At 40.9% G+C, this 12,643-nt stretch overlaps 1 protein-coding gene across 16 annotated transcripts in view; it reads right to left on the bottom strand.

Annotated features, from left to right (window-relative positions):
* MPDZ (multiple PDZ domain crumbs cell polarity complex component) overlaps positions 1-6,298 on the bottom strand; it is a 133,931-nt gene extending 127,633 nt beyond the window's left edge. For 8 of the 16 annotated variants that reach the window (XM_048849863.2, XM_048849865.2, XM_048849875.2 and 5 more), the window contains exon 1: positions 6,073-6,297. The gene's annotated coding sequence lies outside the window, so the exon portion shown is untranslated. Of the gene's footprint in view, positions 1-6,072 lie in introns of all 16 variants that reach the window. The other 8 variants (XM_048849872.2, XM_048849859.2, XM_048849857.2 and 5 more) reach the window with 2 other exon arrangements.
* Between the last annotated feature and the right edge of the window lie 6,345 nt (positions 6,299-12,643).

Genomic DNA, 12,643 nt, shown 5'->3' on the forward strand with positions numbered 1-12,643 from the left:
GAATAGAGCAGAAATGCCTGTATAAGACGGATATCCAGGCCCAAATGTTGGCTATAAGGCTTAGAGACTAAACAGAAATCTGCTTCAATTAAACAAAAAGAATATTGAGGACACACATTTTATATATACTAAGGCCAACATTTCCAAATGTTCGATCTACATTTACACTTGAATTTGGCCTGCTTAGCATTCCTTTTTTCCTCCTGTCCTCCTCCCCGCCCCTGTTGTCTGGCTGCCATCTTGTGGTCGTCGTCAGTGTCACTGAGTACAAACTGCAATCCACAAGTAGGGGACGCTACTATCAAGTCTCTCTGCCACTACAGCTTGCAATCTCCAAAGGTAAGCTTGTTGTCACCTAGCCTCACTGCCACCACTGGCTGCAACCCCAGAGGGGGAGGCAAACACTGAACTCTGGGCTCCCACAAGGCATACAAATGTTGTTTTGCTTTGATCATGTTACTCTGTTTCTAAGGTATATAGGTAAGTTAATTTGGGCACAGGATAAAGAAAATCCCACTTTTCCCACAGAACCCTGCTATATTCTTACTTTCACCTCCATGGAGAATCATGGCTATGCAACTGCCTGAAGTGCTTTTTTAGGAGTGCCTACAAAAGTTGAGTGAAACAAACAAGAATTGCACAGACTGTATTACTTTTACTGTGCTCAGTAAATGCTGTGCACAAATCACAACCTTCTGCTGGTGGTGCTTGGAGCGACTTGGGAATGGCAACGGATAAATGGGGAACAGCAAGACAAGGGAGGTAAGAAGAAACAGAGGAGCGATATAAAGAGGGGAAGGCACAAGAAAGGAGCTTTACTGACAGGACATCCATGTTCCAGATTGAGATTAACCACGTGTTCCCTCAGCCAGTAGAGTCTAGAGCACACCCTTCTGCATGATGGGAGGAGGACTGATTTAATACAAGCAAAAGCAATTTGCACTGAGGATTTAATATAAGCAAAAGCAATTTGCACTATCTACACAGTTCATGAACCAAGCAAATTTCTCTTGACTAAAGTATGTAACTGACAGGCCCAAGAAGCCTGAAATCTAAATTTTAGAAGTTACACCAATAAAAGAGGATTTTGAGACCCTTAAAGTAAAAAAACAATTAAGTATTTAAAAAATTGACAGTTCACAAACCACTGTAGGTCTTATTAAGACTGTATATAATTCAATATGAAAAGCTTTATTCCCAATCTCTGAAAATTTATCACAATTTTGTATGAACCAAGATGAAAAAAGATGCACAAAATAAAAGAGAATACATTGAGCATATATTAATTATGACAGTGAATAAAAATATGTTTTACTTTTGCTAAAAGTCATGTTAAATATTTTTGAGGGATGGATGAAAAATAATTTTAATATTTAAGTTAGCTTCTAGTTTTATTTAGTTTATTTTTATAAGTTTTATTTTGTTAACACTTTCGTATAAATCATATTGCTGTTTAACTGGAACTTACCACAACACTGTATGAAAAAGTTATCTATACACCTGTTCTTAATATTACAATCTGTTCTGTGATAAGACACAAGAACATTCAAGTACTCTATTTACTAACACGTAATTTTAATTAAGTATATCTTTAGTGTGATTCAAAATTTTAAACACATTTAAGGTTTTTTTTTCCCCTACTGACAAATGCACCTGATTCCATTTATTCAGAATTATTTTAACTACTATTAACTGCAAGCAGCATTATAAAATGGAAATCTATTAGGCGAACTGAATTTTTCATAAGGAAATTACATTATATTTTGGTAAACTACTTTTTAAAAATAGCATCTATATGAAATGCAAACTTAATTACGTGGATGGAATTACAATACATATCTGTGTCACTTCAACCAATTATAAAGCTAACCACAAGATGTAAAACAAAGAAAGCTTTTCAACAAATATACTTTGGTCATTAGCATTTCAAATCCAAACATGTTTACACTCTTAAACATTTATAAATTGAACCATTTCCTCTAGGACTCCTAAAACATCTACATATTTTACAGGACATTAAATAGTTCCCAGCATAGTAAGCAACAGTTCAAAAACAGTAAGTAATAGTAAGCAACAGTTCAAAAAAAGGTCTCTCAAAGATTCAGTGTTTTTCTTACAACTGAAGGACATGAAAATATAAAACAATGTTTTCTGTACTAAAAGACTATTAAATTCAGCATATTTTTCCAATGCCATATTAGAATATGTAACAGGTTTCCTCTGACTATGCTAATGTTTTCAATGGAAAGACCTGCTCCAAATAACAATGAGAATTCCACCAACTTATCACCTTAATTCTTTTTGGGCCAATTATTTCTCAACTACCAGCCAAAAGAGCCCCAAATCTTCTTTCCAAGATAGTGGAGGGCACATATTTACACATAAATGTACAGACATGTACAAAAGGAACAAAATTAAATATTACAATATGATCTGGGTAGGAGTCCCAATGAGTCAAATAAAAATATCATTGCTATGAATATTAAATTAATGAGGTCATATTCATTAAACATGGTAGCCTGCTGACTTCAGGTACCTCAGTAGGATGCTTATAAAAGTCACTTAAGCAGCTGATTTATTGAACTCTTGTGAATTTCACAGAAATCATAATCTATTGGGTAACAACTGTATTTTGTTTTTTACTTCTTTGGAGCATGAACTGGATGATCCTGAAAGCCTTCAGATGGTTTTAAATCTGATTATTAAAATGTGGCCTGTGTGTGAGGAGATTTATTCTACAATAAAATATTGAAACTGGTCTATAAATTGATAAGCTGTAAAAAAGTTCCATTGAACTGTGTTCTGTGGATTTCAAAGACACACAAAACCAGAAAAAAAAATAAGGGGCATGTACTAGCATTAAAGCAAAGCTTTTTCTTGTTTCCTCATGCTGATATCAATTAGATGGCCTAGGGCAGATTTTATACCAAAGGAGGAAGAATGTATTCAGACAAAAAATCTTCTCAATAGTAGGCTGGAGTATAAGGTTCTGGGAGCATATTCATAAAAGCCAGTGACATAAGTAACTGATTATAGGCACATTTCTCTGCTAGCAAAAAGGAAAAGCATTAGCACGGTACCAAAATGGATAATCAGCAAGGGAAAAAATCCATGTAGGAAGACCAAAGTAGGTAGGTAGCTGTAGGTGCATTTTTTCCTCTCTCTAAATAAAACTGGGATGCTGAAAGAAAAGAAGTAAACTCTTTGAAAATATCTTTCTATGGTATTTATTATCTGACCATGCCTGGGCTATCATATAAATTAGTCACTTTCATTATATAACTACTCTAGTAGGCATTTTGAACCACTCTTCCATACAAAAATAAGCATGGCAGCTATAGAAACTTAACATCAACTATCCCAGACAGCTGTAAAATAAAAATGACAGTCACACACACTGGATATCTAATTCTCCAAATAAATGTATTTTAACTCTAACAGAATATGTCTGTACAGTTTGAATTATTTCATAATTTTATTTTCTTAGGCACATTAAACTAAAACACTACAAATTGCATAGTTTTCTCTATCTTGCTAACAAATGTTTTTTTTCTCTTAAGTGACTGACTTTTTTTCCCCCATTTCCCTTCACATAAATTGTCGGCTAATCAGGAAAGTTTTCAGGACATATAATACGCAAACTCAGACATTTAATGACAAATACATTAATGCTGAAGCTAAATAGGAAGCGGAAGTTCATTTTCTAAAATACAGTATTTGTTTAATTAAATATTTTAAAACTACACTAATTTTTCTCTTGTACCCATTCTTGTTTTCAAATGCAAAGCAAATCATTATTCTAAAGTAACATTCTCCCACTTTTTCTTTTTTAGTTTTGATTCCTCCCCCCCGGCCACAAGTTGTCCATTTGAGAAGTGAGTGAAGTGGGTATTCACCCACAAAAGTTTATACTCCAATACCTCTGTTAGTCTATAAGGTGCCACAGGACTCTTTGCCGCTTTTATAGTAATGCAATGGGTCTTGTCCTGCTAAAAATTATATCAATGGACATTTTAACGCTGATTTCAGTGGGAGCAGGATTGGACCCTTACAGATACTACTTAGATTGTAATATCTCCAGGGCACGGGTTGTCTTTTTATTCTCTTTGTACAGCATCTAGCAACTTGGGGTCCTGGTCCATGACTAAGGACCCCAGGTAATACAAATAAATAATAATAATGGACCCTAATTAGCAATCGGTGCTCAAGCAAAACTTCACGGAAGGGATTGCTATTCTTCTCCCTCACATTCCTCTTACTTTATAAGAAATTCCAGCAAAACTAACATTTTCTTTTCAACTGGCAGCAGGTGATATGGGGCAAACATACTAGTGCTGTATGAGGTACCATTTTTAAAACTGGAGGGTAAATACATCACAACACCAGTCAGAAACTAATGCGTCCATCTCATGAAATGTAAATATGAAACAGAGTGCAAACAACATTACCTTTCCCTCAAAAAGTATTATAACTTATGCCACACCTATGTAATCAGTTTAATCTTCTCAAGTGTTTAAAAGCATATAAACCTAAGTAAACATAATAAATAAAATAAAGTTATCCAGACACAAGGCCAAATTCTACCCTCTGATACTTTGCACAATTCCCACAGGGCAAACATGACCACCTGTGGGCAGAGACTGGCCCTTGTTTGTACTCTGCTGGAAAAATGTCTAAATATGTTGATTCAAAGAAATATTTTTTCAAGATCAGAATTCCTGAAATTGCAGTGAAATTGTGAACGCAGAGTCATCCGATTTCCCAACACCAAATGTAGTTTATTTGTCACAAGATAGGCTACAAATAGCTTTGCATTCTTATTTGCAGCTCCATCAAGTTCTTCAGCTTCAACTTTTATGGAGTCTCTCATACAAACATTCTGCCTGCAGGCACTAATCTGGGGAATATGGGGTGGAGAAGGGTTTTCTTTTTTAGCCAAGTGGTTCAAAGACAAATAATCACAAGAATTTGGGGAAGGATTTGTGCATTCCTAGGTTCATCCACTCACTACAACTCAAAGCAAAAGGTTTTTCAGATTCACCACACGTGCAATTCTTCTTCCCAGCAGACCAAGAGCACCCTGCAAATTCTGTAGGACTGATGGTGTGGATGGGGGATGCTCCTCATAACCTGCATTCTCACCTTTCTGTCTACTCCAGGAAATTAGGAGTGCAATATGTTCATTGACACCCTTAAATTGGAGCTCAGACTTTATCCTGTTGAATGAGGGGGCATGGGGGAGGCGGGGAGAGCTGAGTAACACAAGATCGTTTGCAAAACACCAAAATAAAAATAGGGTTTGTGCGTGCAGAGCCCACGAGGCGAGCTGGGTGGAGGGGGCTCCGGTCCGCTCGGGGGTTACAAAATGCCCACGGCAGAAGCTACTTGCAATACCCGGCGGAGACGTGGCTTTTTGTTTACAGCAGGATCTCTCCTGGCCCAGGCCGGCGATGGAGCAGCAGTGACCAGTCTCCCTTCGCCGCCTCCAGGGACGCGCCCTTAAGAGCCAAGCCGAGTAAACATCCGCGGTAGAGCATCTTTCCCCAGTTCTCTCCGCTCCTCCCCCGCCCTTTCCGACAGCCCCGGGTCTAGCAAGCGCCAGCCGGCGAGCGTGCCCCGCGGCGGCAGCCTTGCACGGGCGCTGCACGCCAGCCACCCGCCCGAAAGCCCAAGAAAGAAGCAACAGGCTCAGCCCACCAGCAGCGGCTTCCCCTGTTCGGCGCAAGGCCTTGTGGCGCCCTCCCCTCCTCCTAGTAACACCCGGGGGCCACAACCCCAGTGCCCCCCCCCCGGAAACTTTAAGGGGGGGGAGGGTGTTATGGCTAAATCCTGTCTTTGGGGTGAGAGGGGAACATGCCCGAACCCCTCCCCCCACCCGCATCCTTTTACAGTTACACCGAAAGGGGCAGCCGGGGGGGCGAGGGAGACAAAGGCAGAGCCCCCTCCCCGGGGCAAAGACACCCAGGCGCCTCTCCCTCGGCGCCCACCGAACGTTCCCCGGGCGGAGCGAGCGCTACCCTCCGGGGCACCCCCCGGGCTCGCCGCCGCCCCGCCCCGCCGCGCTCAGCTTACCCGGCTTGCTGCTCCAGGCACCCCGCAGCCGAGCCGGGGGATGGGAGGGGGGGGGAGAAGAAGAGCACTTGCAGCCCTCGTCTGCTGGCTCTGCAGACCTTCCTGCCCCCCGCCCCCAAGTAACGGCCCGGAGAGGAGGTGCAGGATAAACACGCAGAGGCTACCATGAAACTTAATCCTGCCCAACCATCAGGCCGCTAGACGGCGAGCCGCCCCCTCCCCCTTCTCTCTCCCTCCCAGCGACCAGACGTTCTTAAGCCGAGCCCCGCAGAAGTAGGAGTAAGAACCGGCTGCAAAGAAGCAACCATGACAACAGCAGCCAGCAACAGGAGGGGGGCCCCCACTTGCTGCCCTCGCCCTCCTTGTGCCGCGTCTGCCCTGCGCCCTGCCTGCTTTGAGGGAAGATGCCGGAGGGCCACAGAGCTGCTCTGCTCAGGAGCACATTTGCAAAGTGGCGGCCTCCGCATTTGCATGCCACAAGCGTGTCTTAGGGGGGGCGATGGCTCCTGGAACACATTACACTTACATACACACACCGGTACCTCACATGTGCAGTTTGTGGAGACAGCATGCAGAGTGCCGTCCCGCTGGAGGTTGCAAATTCACGCCCCGATCCCGCAAACACACAGGACTACTCTAATCAGGAAAGTAATACACACGCTTTTGCGCAGGATTGGGGCTTTAGTGGCCTTTTGAAAACTCGGTTCAAGCTGGTCTGGCCTCACACAGCTTTTAAGCGTTATTCCCTATAGCCGTTTACCTAGTTCTCGTTCCACTCTAATTTTAAAGGGACATCAACTTGCAATCCAATCATTTTTCAGAAGTTATTTGTCTCAGCCTCAGCTGCCTCCTCTCCTGACAGTTACTGTGGTTTTGCAGTCACATTTTCCTATTTGTTTTGCAAGTGACTATACCAAGTGAAATGTATAAAGGAAATTGGAAAAAAAAAATAGTGCCAGAGTGATTGTTTCCCCTACTTCCTCTGAGAAACTGTTCCAACATCGAATGGGTTTTACCACTAGTACATTCGGGCCTAATCTTGTATGTCTTACTCAGGCAACACTTTTATTAATTCAGGAAAGACTGCATAAGTGACCCCTCCCCAACTTGTATGCTACAGTTTTCTTGTTACTGTTTTCCCTTCTAAAATTGACTAAATGTGAAGAGATTTTTCTTATGGAGAAAATAATTGGGGAGGGATAGGTGTATTATACTGTACAAAGTAAATAAGGGAACCAAGCTTCCTGCTGTTTGTTCAGGGAAAGGGATATTTTGTTCAGGGTTTGAACAGAGAAGAGAAGAAAAAAAACTTGAAAATTCTTTTTGTTATTAAAGAGGATTGCAGGGCTAAACGAAAGGGGAGGTCTTGGGGGTTTTTCAAGCTTTTATTTGAATTTGACATAATATCCAAAAAACACAGTGATCTCCATCTATGTTCCCTTCACATATACACACATCGCTAGAATAAAATACAACAAATATGTAAGTGGAATAAGAGCAATGACAGTGAAATTTATTTTCAGCACAAAAAAGGAATGCTAATGCTTGTTTTCCTTTGTTTGCTGAGCATTTTGCTTCCTATCTGATGTACTTTTTTATTTAGTAACTATCACTAGGGTCATTATTTTCCTTTATAATGCCAAGAAATCACCTCTTGTTCCATTTACTCAAGCAGCTCTGTTGTGATAGCATCCTTAGTACCAGAAAGAAAGCAGGCTCGCCCTGCTGAATACCTCATGTTGCAGTTGACTTGGGCCTGGTACTGGGTGTTTTGCTTGTTTTTGTTTTGATTTCATTTACTCTGTCAAAATGTAACTGAATTGTAAACATTGCCAAGTAGGTCAATAAAAGACACCATTGTGTTCTTCAGCTCAACTACGGTAAAAAAATATTGTCCTTTAGCTAAATGGGATTGTACTGGACTATGGCTGAACAGAGATCCTACAAATACAGCCATGGTATTAAGCTCACAAAACAGAACCTTCCAGGTTGTAAATGTTTCTCTTCGTCCATTAATGTTCTGGTTTGGCCACTGACTTTTTAAAGTAAATAGCAGGATTATATTTGTCACAGTGACAGTTCCGTACGCTACTGGGCTTCTATAAGTTCCCCAGTAATTTTGAAGTTTACACACACTTTTTTCATACCAGTCCAAAATTTAAAAAGTAAACTAGAGCTTGTTTACTTGTATAATTACTAGCTGTAATATTACTCACATAAAATACCTACAGAAGAACAGAAACACAGAAGCAGACTATGTGCGTTAGGGACTGTTCCGTATCGCGGCAGTGAAAAAGTTGCAGAGTACCTGTGGTCAGGATGCACTGTGCCTTGGTGAAGCAGAATGCTTCCTGGATCTCTTTGACACCCATTGTACCATCACTTATAGGATGCAGCATGCATGCCCATCTATAGCTACCCAGCTCCACTGATCAGTAGGGGGAATGAGGGTAGGGACACCACCTCCATAGAAAATTTGGAGTCACTTGCAGCCCAGGTGGTGCTAACTAGGAATGGTACTCGTGCTCTGGGGAGTGCAGTTGATCTTGCACAGAAATTAAAGGGGTACCACCACCCAGTTAAGCAGGGCCAGAAGACTTAGGTCTCTTAGTCTCATCAGGTAAATGCCAAAATCCTTCAGACAATATTACAAATGAAATCAATGGAAGTTTAGGCGTGCAGGCCTTTAGAAAATCTGGATACTTTATTTAGGAGCCTAGCTGATAGGAGACTTTTGTTTTTAATTCTTAGCCTAGGGATTGTGTTTTTCCTGTTAGGAACCCTTATCAATTCATTGCAAATGTGAGATGTGGTAGCACGTGCAATAGTACATTGTGTAGCAAAGCTTAGGAGTTAACAACAAGAGGTTTTTTTTTTAAATTTTCAGCAGAAAAAGAAAGAATTAACAAGTTGGGAAAGGGGAGGAAGCCAGGCCCATGCTGCAAGGGCACACAGGTAGAATGGAGGAATCCCACCCACAGCTAGGGCATACCTTCTAACTGGTATAAGGAGGCTGATGCTTCTTCATACACTGATGACATCACTCCTGGGAATGTTAAACTTGACAGAAAAACTGGCTGTGGGGATAGGGGTTAGATCATTAGGACAATGAGACAGTTGGGAATGCGACGACCATAAGAACCAGTTAGTGATCTCTGCATGCCAATTTCGAAGGTGGTTGGTAGATACAGTAGTACAAGTAGAATTCATTACAATTCATTCAGTACTGTATCTATCAACCATCTACTTCACACTACTCCGGCTAAAAGGTGGGGGGAGGGGCACATGACCTCCTCACATGACCCCACGTGACTCCTCGTGCCCCACGTTCTCCCCCATGATCCATCCCATGTTACTGGGGTGGGGCCTCTGCCCTCCTCCCGCTGCGCTGGAGACTTCTGAACTGCAGGGCTCTCCCAGGAGCAGCAGCAATGAGCAGAATGTGGTGCCACTGGCAGCTCCTCCAGCATGGATGTACCTCCTCCAGCCCTGTCCTCCTTGGGGGGCTGCTGTACAGACCCCAGACAGGAGATGCAGCTGTGTGGAGGGGTTGGGGGTGGAACAGCCATGCTGGAGGAGCTGCCGGCATGGGGACACTGTCAGCCCCTTTTTCTGCTCCTCCTGTGTCTTTCCAGTACCGAGTACCAACTATAAATATCTAAGTGGTATAGCATACTGCCCTACTTGCACCACTAGGTCAATACTACATTGTTTTCAGTGGAGGGAAAGATGTGAACTTCTCAGACACCTTATAATGGTCTAAATTAACTGTATCAACTCAGGAAAGCAATCTGAATTCATTGTAAACAGCTCTGGTCAATGTGCAGCTTTGGTTTGAGAAAAAAAACACCATGGTGTTAGGAGGGTGAGACTTTGGTTGGGGGTGGATTATCCCATGTCTGCCTACTGTGGAATTCTGGTACTCTCCTCGGACACTGCTGCTGCCAGCATCTGTTGGAGACAGGATATGGGCCTGAGTGGACCACAGATATGATCCAGAATGGTGATTCCTGTGTTCCTAGGGGAATCAATTAGAGCTTGCTTTTTTACCTAGATCAAAGTGACTTAAAGTGCTTACTGGAAAAACATTAGTTCAGTAAGGTCAAGTTCTAGTCTGGTTTACACTCCATGACATCCCACCGGTCAAAGACAATGAAGTCAATAGACTTACAGGAAATGTAAGACATGCCAGAATTAGGCCCACAAGGTAATTATCCATGTTAGGTATATAACAATATCTACTGTATGACAACTTCCAAGTGTTCTGTGTAGGTGTAGTGGTCTATTTTTAAAAATCTCTTTAATGTGCATAATATTGGGTGAGGCATGTTCCTTAAATTCTCAAGTAAAGTGACATTTACAATTCAGCTTTTGCCATGTCTCTTGATTTATACATTAGGCAGGTTATATCTATTAAAATTAAAAAAAAAAACTTACTCTTAGCCCTTGCTTATATTAAATTGGTGTAGTTATAGACAGTGCAAGTTAAGTACACTGTCTGTAGCAGGAGTTTGTGTTATGCAAGATCTACTTTACACCACTTCAACATGTCTAGATTAGAAGTTTGTACAAGTATAACAAAAAAATGTTACACCAGCCTGGGTTTTCTTCAGCCTTTATAAAGGAAAATATGCAGAAATAAATTACATAGATCCATTAGTAAATGGAGACAGTCTAGGGGAGTGGCTAGGAAGACCGTTGATAAACAATCTGATGGCTGAGTAATTAGTTAGTTTATTCTGTTTTTCCTTTTTAGATGAGGTCCTACCACACAGGGCAGAAGAATAAAATGGTTCACTCAGATTCCTTTGAGAACAATATCTCCCCGACCCAACCCTTCCCCAGAAAGAGGATGACAAGGCTTCTAGGGATTTGCTGGCTGTTGTATGAAAATGTATTTTCTCAGTCTTTTCTTTTTGTGTAACTGTACTGAAGAAAATATAAATTTGAGCCATTGTATTTTTTTCCCCTAAAATCAAGGGCATTAACTCAAAATATGTTCAAATGTTAACCATAAAAATACATAACTATTTATATTACAGATAAACAAAACACTAAAACCATTTGATAAGCCATGTGAGTTTTCCTAAATTACAGGAGTATTGCCCCCCAAAAAGGGCTTGCCTGGCCCTTTGAAAGGTTTGAAAACAATGATAGTACAACTTTCAGTATAGAAACATACATTCAAATGCAAAATAATGTTCCCCTATATTTTCAGCATAAAAATAATGCTTCAAAATCAGAAGGCAAAACAGACAGCAGTGCAGCTGGTGGTAACATCCTTGATGTTATTATGTAAAGTTAAAATTAGGAACTCTGTCAAGGTTGGTGTTTAGGATTCATTCCACTTTTGGTTTATTGTACTGGCAAGTACAGAATATTAGTTTGATTTATTGGAGCATATATTTTGGCAAGAGTATTGGATAGATTTGCATTTGGGGGGTTGGGAGGGAGGAAGATTGTCTCCAGGGAAGACATACTCTAGCTGTTACTGCTATTGGTGGTTACACATTGCCTGAAGGGTAGAGTATGCCTTAAGGTGGAACAGAAATAAAAAAATCTCATAAAAGGTATGTTAATTATTTATAACTACAGAACAAATTTGAAATTACAACAAATTAAAGAGCATTTATTTACATACAAACATGATGGTTTAAAACCATAGGCCTGGCTCTTAGTAGAATAGTGTAGCCAAATAAGTGACAAAGCATATTAACCTTATCATAGATTATTCAGACTGAGAATACCTACAAGGAGAGTCTGGTTTCCTCAGATTAAGGCTATTTTAAGAAGGTTGTACTTTCTGCAAAGTGACCACAGATTTGACAGACCCCAGTCGCAGACCACTAAATTTAAAGACACTTTTTCAGAAATGCTGCAAGGGATGCAGTCCAGATATAATGTGACATGGGAGACTCATTAATTGTTGTTCCAGGATTTAAAGCAACAAGATGTCTTTTCAATGAAGTTTGGAGTAGAAAAATGGATAGTGCCTAGATTAGGAGACCATGGATTTAAAAGAAAAAGAAGGGGAGCTGACCAATTCCGTGGCTTTTTATGTTGTCCTGGTGTCAACATGGTGTCATGTGGTTAAGTGACATTGTATTCCTTTGTCTCCATTCTCTGTCATCTCATCACTCAGGAGGATACATTCAGCTGAGAAGAGTCCATGCTAAACCAAAAATGTATTTGCGAGGGAGGGAAACCATATTGGCAAGGACATTTTCCCAGCAAATTGATTTATTTTTAGAATAAACTCTTATGATGGATTTCATGTTCACTAAGGTGAAGCAGTCCACTGTGTATAGCTATAGTTCATCATATGGATATCACCACCTCCATGTGTGATACAAAAGCAGTCAGTCAAATAATTTCTTATTTAACAAAAAAAGGCAACATTTGACAAATCAAGGTTTCTGATGTTCAATCAGCACTGATATTGATCTTTGATTATACAGTCCATAAATACGGAACCACAGCCTTCTTTTAGTTATAAATGTTCTCGCCTCACTCCATGCCTGCTTCCACCTCCCTCCAAAATTGAGGGTGGACTGTTTTGTTTGGATTTCCT

The sequence above is a fragment of the Caretta caretta genome, chromosome 5 (assembly GCF_965140235.1).
Source record: "Caretta caretta isolate rCarCar2 chromosome 5, rCarCar1.hap1, whole genome shotgun sequence".
Classification (NCBI taxonomy): domain Eukaryota; kingdom Metazoa; phylum Chordata; order Testudines; family Cheloniidae; genus Caretta; species Caretta caretta.